The 13,380-nt window shown below is 52.1% G+C and overlaps 1 protein-coding gene across 1 annotated transcript in view; it reads right to left on the bottom strand.

Moving 5' to 3' along the window:
• RGS8 (regulator of G protein signaling 8) overlaps window positions 1-11,221 on the bottom strand; it is a 36,047-nt gene extending 24,826 nt beyond the window's left edge. Inside the window, exon 1 of the mRNA XM_036272924.1 lies at window positions 11,120-11,221. The gene's annotated coding sequence lies outside the window, so the exon portion shown is untranslated. The remainder of the gene's footprint in view (window positions 1-11,119) is intronic.
• Window positions 11,222-13,380: the final 2,159 nt, after the last annotated feature.

The following is a 13,380-nucleotide window of genomic DNA, read 5'->3' as shown; positions in this document are numbered from 1 at the left end:
TCCTGCCACCAATGAAATCAAGTGTCCAGGGGGGTCCTCTTCTAATGAGCGCCACTGCTGGCTGAAGGCTGGTTGCTGCTCAGGGAGCGGGGAGCATAGAGATCTTGCCCCAGACAGCTGCTGACAGCAGGAGCCAAGCCGAATTAAATCTCCTAATGAGCCAGGAGGAGGGGGCTGTCTTGCTGGGTGTGATGTGATGTGATAAATGCAGAGAGCAGGAAAGCTACGGGGCAGGTCACACATCTAAATTCCACCCCCTTTTTCCCATTTTCCATTGTGCTGCAGTACCGAGCCAAACCACCCAGCCCTGAAATTAATTATCCCCCCTCTGCTACATCTCAGCTGTCCCCTTACCCCACAGAGGCATTTCTCCACTCCCAGCACCCACCACCCCACTCCTCACTTCTTAATGAGAAATTTCCACCTCCCCAAACATGTATATTTCCAACTCTGTGCTCCTGCCTCTCACCTGATTTTTCCTACAGTGGAAATTCACCTCTCTCCCTCATCCATCACCTAGCAACTTCCCCCTACTTGCGTTTGTTATGGAGTGAGACTTTCCCCTTTGTTCTGCCCAATCTGCACGGTATTCCCATTTTTCTGTCTTCTACCTTTTTTCTTCCAAACCTCCTTACCCACATGGATCTTCACACTGCCTATTCAGTTCAGAAAGGGGACTCCCTCTTCTTGTCTGCCCTCCTGCAGTAGTTCTCTGAGTGTGGTCCCTGGACCAGCAGCGTCAGCATCACCTGGGGGTGTGCGTTAGAGATGCAAATTCTCAGGCCCCACCCCCACACCTACAGAAGCAGAAACTCTGGGGATGGGGCCCAGCCTTCCAGGTGATTCTGAGGCATGCTAATGTTTGCCAGCCACTGTTGGGATAAAGCTTAGCTTCTCCTTATTCCGCTCTAGGAGTCTAGAGCTGGGTCTCCTGCTCCCACTCAGGAACTAGCTCCAAATGCACCCAGCCTTTTGCTACAAACGGTTCTGAAACCCAGAAGGCAGCATTTGCTAGAAACAGACAAATCTCTGTGGAAAGCAATGGCCTTTTAATAAAGATAATCCATTCCATTCGTCTAACCTTTTCTCATGGAGAAAGCACTTTCATGTATTAACCACCCATGCCATAGTCAGAGAGAGTGTTATTATCCTGATGTTACAGAGGAGAGAACTGAGGGTAGACAGGTGGCCTGCCTTCTTCAAAGTGACACAACACCTAAGAGCAGCTCAAGGACCTGAACCGGTTTTCCGTGACTCTCACAGCAGAGCTTTTTCTACCCGGTCATGCTGGGACCCAGTCTGTCCCGGCAGATCTGTCGGGGCATAACCTGTCTTCTCACAGTGATCTGATGGAATGAAATAAAAATTCTGCTGCTGCCTCCGCAGTGACTCATTGTCTCTGAAAATGTCCACAGTGCCCCTCTGTTAGGTAAAGGGAACTTAGCGTTATAAAGCGAGATGCAAAAGAAATGTTTTCCATCTCTCATCACCCCTGCCTTGAACCCTGATGCTAGCTGGGGTTTAGAAATTTAAACATAAAGAGAATCCCTTCACTTTTGGACATGTTCCTGGTACACAGATGAACTGGTGATTAAAAGCCCATTGATCAGCTCTTCCCTAATCCGAGATAAGTTTATAACAAAAGTGGCCTCGTCCCTGGATCCCACCCACGTAGCCAATGTTTAATGAGCACTTCATATGTGCCGGTCACTGTGCCCAACATTGCACTTGCGTTGTTTTATTTAACCCTCACAGCAAACTTACAAGGCCAACGACATCTTGATCAGTCCCACCTTGCAGATGGAAAGAGAGAGAAGCCATTTGTAAGTGGCAGAGCTGGTGTCCAATACCAAACTGTGCTTCCGGCCTCTGCTCTGCCCCTCACTTCAGCACAAAGGTAGTGACATCATGGGACTTTTACACCAGCGCCAACCTGGTGGGACAAAGGCGTCCTTCAGGCTCAGGCTGCCCAGGTGGAGCCGCAAAGGGGCCCAAGCTTCACGTAAAGGCTGACCAGCCTTAGCCAGGCGCCAGAAGCTTCCGTCAGCCTTTAGCGCAATAGTATAGTCATAGGAAGTCGCTAAGCCAACCCAAATGTTTAATGAAAGACATCATAATTAATAAAGTTAATTAATAAGATTTTAAAAGAGAACAAGAATATAAAGAGCAGAAGTTCAGGAGTGTGTGGACTTGCATCAGCCGGGAGTAAAAAGAGAAAACTAAAACTAATCCAAACTCACTCTCTCTTTTTTTAAAATATTTTTTCCTTTATTGATTTTTTTAGAGAGAGGAAGGAAGAGGGAAAGAGAGACAGAAACATCGATGAGAGAGACCATCGATTGGCCGCCTCCCGCATGCCCCCCACTGGGGATCGGGCCCACAACCTGGGCATGTGTCCTGACCAGGAATCGAACTGGTGACCTATGGTGCATGGGTTGACGCTCAACCACTGAGCCACATCGACCAGGCTCTCTCATTATTTTTTTTTTTAACAAAAAACTCCTAAACACCAAAGAGTAACCACACAGCACCCTAGTTTGTGAAGTACAAGCCAAGTACGGGCCCCTTCTCAGGGGAGACTCTCACTTAATCTTCCTTCCTACAGAGACAGGTGCACAGAGAATTCCAGGGGGAAATTAAGCTGAACGAGGGGTAAGCGCTCTGGCACGGTCTCCTTTCCTGAGGGAGGCAGGCAGCCAAGGCAAGCAGGCGGGAGCACTAATGAGAAGGGCTCTCACTTGGACTCTGCATCCTCGGGCTTGGAGACCGGACACAGGTACCCAGAGCTTCGGAGTTCTTCCTGGTTTCCCCCAGGAAAACAGTCATTCCAGCCGTGCTCTGGCTTCTCAGGCTGCCTGGCTCCCCCTGCCCTTCCCGGGGTACACCTGCTCCCGGGCACCACGCCTGGCAGGTGCTGCTCTGCACGGTCCGAGTTCCATCCGGCCTCTCTGAGCTCCAGACCCAGTTCCAGAGGTTGGCTACACAGCCCGCCCCTCTCAGCCCCCGCAGAGCCACTGCCTCTTCCATGACCACTTTCCCTCCTAGCTCCGTCCCTGCTGGGCTCCCTCTGTGTGTCCATGACATCGCTCCATCCCAGCCCCTCAGGTGGACAACTACAGATATTTTTGGCTTCTTTTCCTCCACGTCCCCTTGCTGAATTGGTTTTGAGACCTTGTCTTTGCATTTATGAATTATTTCTCAACTTCAGCCCCTCTCATCCATTGACACTGTCGGAGGTTATTCGGCACTCAGCACAGTGGGTGGCCTTCCCCGCCTCTCAAATAATTGATGTTCCTGACCAGTTCATTGGCCCCCATCCCCCACGAGCCTTCTGGCACCTGGGAGACCACCAGAGTCACCCACTGAACAGATACCACGAGGCGGGCCATCCGCATGATCTTGAAGGGCTCTATTGCAGCTCCTTGTCCTGACAGTCCAATCACATGGGCGCATTTACCTATCCCATCTTACATGTCATTGTGCCTACATGTGCGCGTGTGCACACACACACACACACACACACACACACGCACATACATTGACGCACATGTCTGATTCCTTGGCTGCTCCCTCTGCCCAGACTGTTCCCACCCTGGATCTGCCTCATCCCTCCCTGCTCCCCCTCGAAACCAGTGCCTCTGAGCTAAAAAGTCTCCTTTGGAAGTTTTTGAACTTAATCAGAAGGAACCTCTCCATCCCGACACCACGGCGCCGCTGTGATTCTCTGACAGCCCGCATCACGGTCTGAAGTCCGTCCTCGTGACTTACGTTTCCTGATCCTCCCAAATGACTACGCGCTGCACAGAGACAGAGTCTAGGACTGCTCCTTGCCTATCAATTCCCATTGCCTCGTACAGAGCGGGGACTTAATACACGTCGGCTGAATTCAGTTGTGCCTTCATGAAAAATGACCAAGGGTTCCTTATGGCAGGAACGCGTCAGACTTCCGCCGTCTCCAGGTCAGGACTGGAGTCAGCCTAGCGCTCATGACACTCCAGGGCATCTGCAAACTGTTGTCCCAACAGCCCAGTCAGGCCAGGGTGGAATTGATCAAGAGCAAAAGGAGCACCTGGCATCAGCTCACGGGCCACAACAAATGTCATTAAATGGAAGATAAAGGGAATTAAAGTCTGCAATAGAATATTTTTAGAAGCCATGATAGTGGAGGAGGAGGTTTATTGCCAATGTGTTTGTTTAATCAACATACCACCTAGGATAGTAAAAGCTTTTAATAAAACAGTCATTCGGATATTAGACTTGAATTCTGGTCAGTATGCTAAAGCTCCCGCAAATCTTTTCAAAGCAATTTCCCCTTTGTAGCTTCCTAGTAACAGTAGAAACATGAATCAACATATGTCACATTGATTTGGGGGTTTCCATGGAGACTGGAAGGACACAGGGAAGGGAAGGACAGAAAGAGGCCACTTGGCCCAAAATTCTACAAAAAAAAAAAAAATGCCATCTCAATTTCACTCCTCTGAGTATTAACAGCCTCATTTCCTGTTCATCAGTTCAAGCATCCAGATATATAATTTGTAATAAGCCTGCTCGATTTCTCCCAGGAACATCAGAGGGGCATGGAAAGAAGGCAGCAACCAAAGGCGTGGGCCCATCAGGTTTGCAAAGAGAACCCAAGGAGCATCTGGGATCAGAAGAAAGGCCCAGCCAGTGTGGCTCAGTGGAGTGAGTGTCATCCCACGGACTGAGAAGTCCTGGTTCGATTCCTGGTCAGGGCACATGCCCGGGTTGCAGGCTGGATCCCCAGTGGGGGGCGTGCAGGAGGCAGCTTGTCGATGTTTCTCTCTCACATCGATGTTTCTAGCTTTCTCTCCCTTCCTGTCTCTTTAAAAAATATATATATATATGAAAAAGAAAGGGCCTCTGGGCCTAACTTTGCCATTAACTAGCTCTGTGACCCTGACTACCCTAGCTATGTGATCACTAACTAACATGACCAAGAGCTTTGAATTTCCATTTCCTCCTTTGTAAAACATGAATTCACACCCCTGCCCTGTCTGTTTTTCAAGTGGTTATAAGAAAAAAATAAGAAAGGGTATGGGAAGAAAAATGCTTTGCAAATTCTAGTACACGGTACACTATTGTTACATTTGGTGATGCTCTGAGCTTCTCTGTAAATAGAATTTTGCCAGTGAGCAAGAAAAGAAAGAACAGAAAAAAAAGATGACTGATTTAGCGGAGAGTAGACTGACCAGAAAAAAATGGACAGTGGGTTGTGGGTTGGGGAGTCCTGAGTTTCCAGAACTGTAAATGTGAGCAAGTTACTCTCTCTCCCTCTCTGAGCTCATTTGCATCATGAGCAAAACGAGTATCACAGCGCCGATGTCTTTGGCTTGTAATGAGGATTCAATGAGATCATGTAAACAGGTGTTAGCACAGCGCTTGACGAACGGCAAATGACTGGGTAGTGAGCCGCTATTCTTAGCCTTACTGACTGTTTCATCATCCGTAAAATGGGACCCGGAGTTCCTACTTCCCTACTGTACCAGGAGGATTACTCGGAGGGTGTCTGCTCAGCTATTTTGATAAGCTGGTTGGGGAAAAGGCACTAAGTAAGTAGAATGTTACTATTTCAAGATTCGGCTTTATTACCTGCTCACTGAGGTGGTACGAAGCTGTGTGAAGCACATTTGTAAGGATTTGGGGGTTTCTTGGAGGAGGAGGGTTGAATAGTCCTATTACCCTTTTCATTTTCTTTTGTTCCCCCTGAGCCTGCACTGGTCTCCTGACCACGATGCCACCTTTTTTTTTTTTATCCTCACCCGAGGACATTTTTCCATTTTTTGTTCAGATAGAGCGGGAGAGAGAGAGAAAGAGAAACATCAACGTGAAAGGGACACATCGAGTGGCTGCCACCCGCACAACCAACCAGGGCCGGGGACTAACTGCAACCGAGGTACGCGCCCTTAGCGGGAACCGAACCCGGGTCTCTCTGGACCACAGGCCGACGCTCTAACCGCTGAGCCAAATCGTCCAGGGCACGATGCCACCTTTTCTCCTTTCTAGCTTCTTTCCTTTATTCACTATCTTTATACTTCTTCTGACTGTGTTTAGAAGGACTTTTTAAATTAAATTTAGGAGGTGTTAGTGTCTAAACTGCCTCTGTTCCTTAGATCTCCTAAAATCAAATGGTGTCACGTATTATTTGACTCCAAGGGAGCAGATGCCAAAATTCTAGAGTGTCAGCGTGGGTCTGACTCTTAGCTATCATTTGCAGAAAGGAAACTTCAAAGGCTTTCCCCAAGGTCACATTTCATCAAGGCACAGCCAGGATGCAGAGCAGAGCTCCTGGGCGGAATCCAGCGACATCCTTTCTTCCCAGGGAGGAGCTGCCGGTCCACACGCCCGGAATCCAGGGCCATAGGCAACCCTGTGAAGACAAATGATGACCTGTTCGCTTACCCGCGTGACCCTCTTCTTCCCTATTGCAACCTCAGCCTTAAGCAGTGAACTCCGTTTTTACAAAGTAGCGACCCAGTGGCCAGCTGGCTTCTGTGAAGGCAGCCGATGGGCAGCCGATGGGCAGGAAGCCAGAGTGTAGAGAAAGACAGGGCTCGTGCGACACACAGAATCCTCCCCACACCCTTAGCCTAATCTGGTTCATCAAGATAGCCGAGGCCTCGGGCATGAAATACCTCAACCTCTTTCCCCATGTTTTCCCCTACAAGCCCAGCCACATTCATTCACATCCTTCCTTTCTGCTCAGATGTGTCTGCTCAAGGTCATCCCTTCCTCCTGTGGCCTTGGATCCATGCTCTCCCACCTCCTCTGCCTTTTCAACTCCTGCCTCTGTATTCATTCTCTTCTCCCATGTTATTCGATACTTACAAATAAAGAGAAATTTCATTTAAAAAATTCCCTTGGGCATCCTCCTTTGTCAGCCAAGTTGCCTGAAGGAACCTCTGATTCCCTCTTCCTATCTCCTCCTCAGTCCTTCACAATTTGGCTTCCATCCCTCCCACACCCCTGACACAGTGACCTGCATAGCGTGAGGTCCAATGGCCCAATGGTTCTTGTCCTCACGGATCTCTCTGCTGCATTTCTACGGTGACCATTCGCTTCTGGCATTTCTGTTCCCTTGACTGTCTTGGCCTCACATGGTCCTGATTGCCCTCCCCCTCAATTTCCTTTGCTGGCTCCTCCTCCTCTGCCCAACCCCATAAATGATGGTGTTCTCCGGACCCTAACTGTGGTTTCTTGCTCTTCTCTCCTTAAATGCTCCTTGGGTAATCTTATTCTTGCCCATAGTCCTAACTACACTGAGTATACGGACCACTTCTAAATATTTTCCTCTAATTCTGGCACCTCTCCCAATCATACAGATTCTCATAGCCCACGGGTGGCTGAAGACGCCCCGCAGAAATCCCACAGGTGCAACAAAATGCCATCTATCTAAGAAATGACTACCTCACATCATCTTCTTTCCTGGACCCATTTTATTCACCCCCCTTCACACACACACACACACACACACAAATCTTGGCTTCCTCTAGAATTCCTAGTCCCAGTTTCTGGGGCACCCCCATCCACTGAGTAACTCAAGTCACAAGAAATAGGAAAGTAATTACAGATGACTTCTTTTCTCTCATCTCCCATAGTCAACCAATTACCAAATCCTATTAAGTGTCCTTCATGGTTTTCACATGTATCTTCTCCTCTCCTTTTTCACTGTCACTGGGTCCCTGGTTCATACCTTTGTGGTCTTTAGTCAGTGTGATCCAGCCTGTCTCCTTAAATTCAACTCCATCCTGCAGCCATAATCACCTGTTTAAGCCGCAAGTGTGACTATGTTTGTTGAGTGTAACTGAACCAGGCAGCTGGTAGGAGAGGCCGTGTCCGGAGCAGGGCGCTGACCAGAAGAGGCGGTGTGGAGCTGTAGAAACAGCACAGGCGCCACGGTCAGGTGACAAGGGTTCAAGCTCCAACTCTGTCCCTTATGGCTGGGTCGTCTTGGTTTAAGACCTTGCTTTCCTAGCTCTGAAATCATAATTACTAAGGCCGTGCCAACTTCTTAATTACTGTAAAAATTCATTGAGATATATGAGCCAACATGGGTTATAAATTATTCAGCCTTATAAAAACATGAAGTCACAGTGATAGTATCAGAGTCACAGGAGGCAGAGGCCCCACCCAAATGCGGGTGGGGCGAGAGGCGGAAGAGGAAGGGGCGGCGGGTCAGAGGTGGAGAAGCAGGGGACGTCGTGTCCAAAGCCCTGGGCTCAGACGTAAGCGCAGCGCTAGCCAGTGGAAGTGGGGCTCTCTCCTCCTAGCTCACCGTGCCAGGGCGCTGGCTCCCAGTGTCCCCCCTTTGTGGGCGGTAACAAAAGCTTTATCATTTGCCATCAGGGTCTACAGCTGTGGGCAGAAAGCAGCTTCGGCTTTCTCTCCCTCCTCTGAATATAAAATAAGCTCTTTCTAATCCTCCATTTTTAATGACTTCAGCCAGTGGCTTTCATGTCCTCCCTCCCTGCTCCATTCTAGCCAGCCACCTAGAGTCGTGCGAAGAGCAAGCTCCCCGGCTATCAGACCCAGGGATGGGCCCGGCTGCAGCAACAGCGCCAGGAAACGGTGGCGTGAAGACCTGGCCAGGCGACAGCTCTCCCACGGGGCGCTGCTCCTACCATCACGCGGCCCCCCAGGAAAGGAGAGGCCTCGCTCCTGTGCTATGCTGTGCACATCAATGCCTGCAGTGGGGGCGGGAGGAGGGACAGGGCTGTGTGGGCGCACTCTGATGCACAACGGTGCTGAGCACATTCTGACACTTTTCCTTGAGAGACAAAGCCCTGGTAGGAATCTACCTTAAGCCACTTTCATCTTTTCGGAGACCCTCTTCTTTCTAGAAACTTTCATTGCAAAATCCAAAAGCTTTCTGGAAATCCCACACAGAGCAAAGTCATAAAGGTCCTGATGAGAATGCTGATGCTTCTCGGACAGTGAAAAAGGTCCTAATCCCCAAAGCATAGAGGGGGAAGCAAGGGGCGTTGTTTGCGTCTCTGGAGATGGAGGTGTTTGGACAAAAAAGATATGAGAAGGCACTAAACAGAGAGTCTGTGATCGAACAGAACAAAAGTTCTAAGCCCTGAAGTCACTATACGCAGCAAAACCGACATTTGTATAGCACAGTCACAACTTTTACATTTCTTTTTTTTTTTTATCCTCACCCGAGGATATTTTTCCATTTTTTGTACAGATAGAGTGGGAGGGAGAGAGAGGAAGGGAGAGAGAGAGAGAGAAACATCGATGTGAAAGGGACACATCGAGTGGCTGCCACCGCACGACCAACCAGGGCCGTGGACAAACTGCAACCGAAGTACGTGCCCTTAGCGGGAACCGAACCCAGGTCTCTCCGGACCGCAGGCTGACGCTCTAACCGCTGAGCCAAACTGGCCAGGGCAACTTTTACATTTCTCGAGCTGAGCTTGATCAGGTATTTTAGCCTCTCTGGGCCTCAGTTGGTTCTGGGAAGCTGGGAGCATTGAGCAGCGCAATGGAGGACGAGTTTCTAGCGATGCTGCCCGGCGCATCCGGATAACAGGGAGCTATCATCATTCCTTTTCACCGACCCGCCCAGAAACCTCTGGAGGCGAGCTGGGCACTTGCAGTGTGCCCATTTTACAGATGACACAACCAAAGTTGTTCAGAAGTCCTGAGTGGAGGGCCCAGGATTATTCAGTTAATGGCCCTCCAGAGACTGGAACCCAGGACCAGCGGGGCTTTTTCCACACTAGACAGCATCTCAGTGTTTCCATTTGCTGCTGCTGACTCATCACTGAGACCCACGTTTGGAGGGTTTATTAATGGGAAGACGATGGGTTTTGCTCAGCCAGCCATCCACACTCTCACCAGTCCCCCGGGAGTCCCTGGCACCTGCGACATGGCATTGAGGCTAAGGAACACGCTTCTCCAGGTCCAAGGGCACTCACCCACGGGAGAAAGACCTTGGTTTCATGAGCAGATTTTATTCAACGGGCCAGAACTGTGATGAAGTTTTCAGATTCCTTTATGTGTGAGGCACTGTGTGGAACCATTTTCCTTTCTTTTCTTTTTAATGCCAACAGGTCCCGGCACCAGGAGCGGCTTAAGCTCGCCTGGCCGTGGTGGGCTACCGACCACACTAGACTCTCGAATCCCCACTCCCCCGCCCAGCAGCCTTCTTCCAGGACACCTGCTCTAGCCATGGAGCAGACCGCAAACAGTTAACGAAAACGCGCTTGCCAGGTCGCCTGAACACTCATGGAGCCATCATTCCCCAAGTCCTGACAGCAGCCACAGCAGCCCAGCGCCATGCTGCGTGTCGAACGCTTTGAACTTTTCCCAAGCATGCGTCTGATCTCACGGTAACAGTTACGTCACCCCTCCACTTCCCAGCACCTCCTCCGTCTTCCCAGGAAACCCTGAAGTTTTCCAATTCTGTAGAAACAAATAATCCAAGTTCTTTCTCATTTCCCGAGATCGAAAGCATCCCAAGATCAGAAGCTACGAGGACCCCACAGCCAGGTTTTCAGCACATGGTAAAACACAATGGATGATATTAAGTGGTTCAAACACAGAAAGATAAAAGCTGCCCATCTCCCCTGCACCCCCAGAAGTCTCTACCTAGACACCTCGGGGAAAAACCAATTTGGCTGATGCCAGGGACTCAACTGTGGGCCGCAACTGTGCCCTCAACTCACTGCTTAGAAATTGGTGACCTTGCCCCTCCCCCCAAAGGTTTCTAGCTATGTTTGGTGATGGATGCTAACTAGACTTACTGTGGTGACCATTTTGCAATCTATCACATCATTCTGTTGTACACTTGAAACTAACATAATGTTACATGTCAGTTGTATCCATTTAAAAAGATCCTGGTCCCCGGCAAGTCTAGTTCTAAAAATATGTCTAAGAAATTAATCCAGAATGGGAGCAAAATGTTAACTATGATGTTATATCAGCCTTGTATGTAATCATACAAATTGGGGGAAAACATTTTTTGTAAAGAATTGGTGACCTGCCAATGGATGCGTTAATTAATTTGATGGTGGGAGTCCCTTCGCAATGCCTACATATATTTAACCATCAGGTCACACACTTTAAACATATTACAATTTTCTTTGTCACTTACACCTCAATAAAGGTGAAAGAAGGAAACTGGTGGCATCCAATACTTTAACCTCCCTCCAGCTCATCGTGGTGGTGAGTCCTTGTGCATCGGAATGGGTCGCCAGTTTAGTCACCAGCGACGCCGGGGACCTGCACGAGGACGGGAAACCAAACAGATGCGAGGTCAAACTGCCGTGCAGGCGACCCACTTAACAGCAGAAAAGGACACGGATGAAACTAAAAAAGACAGAGTCATAGTCCACATAGCCAGTGCCGATATTTTCAGAACCCCCTGAGGGAAGAAACAGCATCCCTTTGGGCTAGAAAGCAGGTTCGGGCACCTGGGGAGTTGGGATCACAGAGGAGGGAGAATAAAATGGACCCTGGCAGCTCAGCCCCCATAACAGGGAAGAACGGGCGCATTCCTGCACCCCTGCTCCTGGCAAAGGCAATGGGCTTCTCCGCTCTGAGGAGCTCGGTCAGAGGATAAACAAGGGTCATGGCAGAAGGACAGGGCCTCTTCTGCCAGGTGTCTGCACCTCCCCGCAGGACTCATGGCTCGGGATGGCCAGGTCAGCCCTCTCTGGCCCTGCTGGAGGGAGCTGCCCCTCTTACCTGTCTGGCGGTGGGCAGTGCAGCTGGGAAGGTGTGGCTGGCGTGGGCCCCAGCGGGGCATGGCTCGGTGCAGCCCTGAGTGCCAGTCAGTCACCTCTGGCAGGGAGAGGCTGTGAGGGGAGGCCAGTCACCTGGCACCCCTAGCAGAGTGGCTTCAGCCCACCGCTCGCCGGCTCTTCTCAGGCTGTGGATCTCCTGAGCAGGGAAAGAGTGAGCAGCAGGGGAGGGGGGTGGGGAGGCGGAGGGAGGGGAGGGGGCACGGTGACAGATGATTCGCACTGCCTGGCAGAGTCGGGGGAGGACCCCGGGCTCCAGCAGGATGGCACTGCCTGTGTGGCTCTCCGCTGACAGCTCCCTCGTTGGCAGCTGCCGCCAAGGGGACGCGGAGACAGCCACTCTGGAGAATTCAAGGGAGGCAGAGTGCAGAGGGGTGGCAGGGGGTGGCGGTGGGGCGGGGTGGGGGGGGGGAGATTCCCTGGGTTGCACGGTGGGGAGGAGGGGAAGCAGGGAACGGGCATCAGGGAGCGAGGACGACCCGTTTGGCTCAAACGCAGCCCCGGTTGGAAGCCTCTGCTGGGCGAGGTGGTGCAGGGAAGGAGCAAAGCCGCATCCTCCTGGCCTGCCCTCAGGGCTGCCTCTCCTCCCCATCCTCCTGGCCTGCCCTCAGGGCTGCCTCCCCTCCCCATCCTCCTGGCCTGCCCTCAGGGCTGCCTCTCCTCCCCATCCTCCTGGCCTGCCTTCAGGGCTGCCTCTCCTCCCCATCCTCCTGGCTGCCTCTCCTCCCCATCCTCCTGGCCTGCCCTCAGGGCTGCCTCTCCTCCCATCCTCCTGGCCTGCCCTCAGGCTGCCTCTCCTCCCCATCCTCCTGGCCTGCCCTCAGGGCTGCCTCTCCTCCCCATCCTCCTGGCCTGCCCTCAGGGCTGCCTCTCCTCCCCATCCTCCTGGCCTGCCGTCAGGGCTGCCTCTCCTCCCCATCCTCCTGGCCTGCCCTCAGGGCTGCCTCTCCTCCCCATCCTCCTGGCCTGCCCTCAGGGCTGCCTCTCCTCCCATCCTCCTGGCCTGCCTCAGGCTGCCTCTCCTCCCCATCCTCCTGGCCTGCCCTCAGGGCTGCCTCTCCTCCCCATCCTCCTGGCCTGCCTCAGGGCTGCCTCTCCTCCCCATCCTCCTGGCCTGCCTCAGGGCTGCATCTCCTCCCTCCCTTCAGGGCTGCCTCTCCTCCCCATCTCCGGGCCTGCCTCAGGGCTGCCTCTCCTCCCCATCCTCCTGGCCTGCCCTCAGGCTGCCTCTCCTCCCCATCCTCCTGGCCTGCCCTCAGGGCTGCCTCTCCTCCCCATCCTCCTGGCCTGCCTTCAGGGCTGCCTCTCCTCCCCATCCTCCTGGCCTGCCTTCAGGGCTGCCTCTCCTCCCCATCCTCCTGGCCTGCCTTCAGGGCTGCCTCTCCTCCCCATCCTCCTGGCCTGCCGTCAGGGCTGCCTCCCCTCCCCATCCTCCTGGCCTGCCTTCAGGGCTGCCTCTCCTCCCCATCCTCCTGGCCTGCCCTCAGGGCTGCCTCTCCTCCCCATCCTCCTGGCCTGCCCTCAGGGCTGCCTCTCCTCCCCATCCTCCTGGCCTGCCCTCAGGGCTGCCTCTCCTCCCCATCCTCCTGGCCTGCCCTCAGGGCTGCCTCTC

This window comes from Molossus molossus, unplaced genomic scaffold, assembly GCF_014108415.1.
Source record: "Molossus molossus isolate mMolMol1 unplaced genomic scaffold, mMolMol1.p scaffold_m16_p_20, whole genome shotgun sequence".
NCBI lineage: Eukaryota > Metazoa > Chordata > Mammalia > Chiroptera > Molossidae > Molossus > Molossus molossus.
Note: the sequence above shows the minus strand (reverse complement) of the source record. Positions and strands in the feature narration are given on the sequence as shown.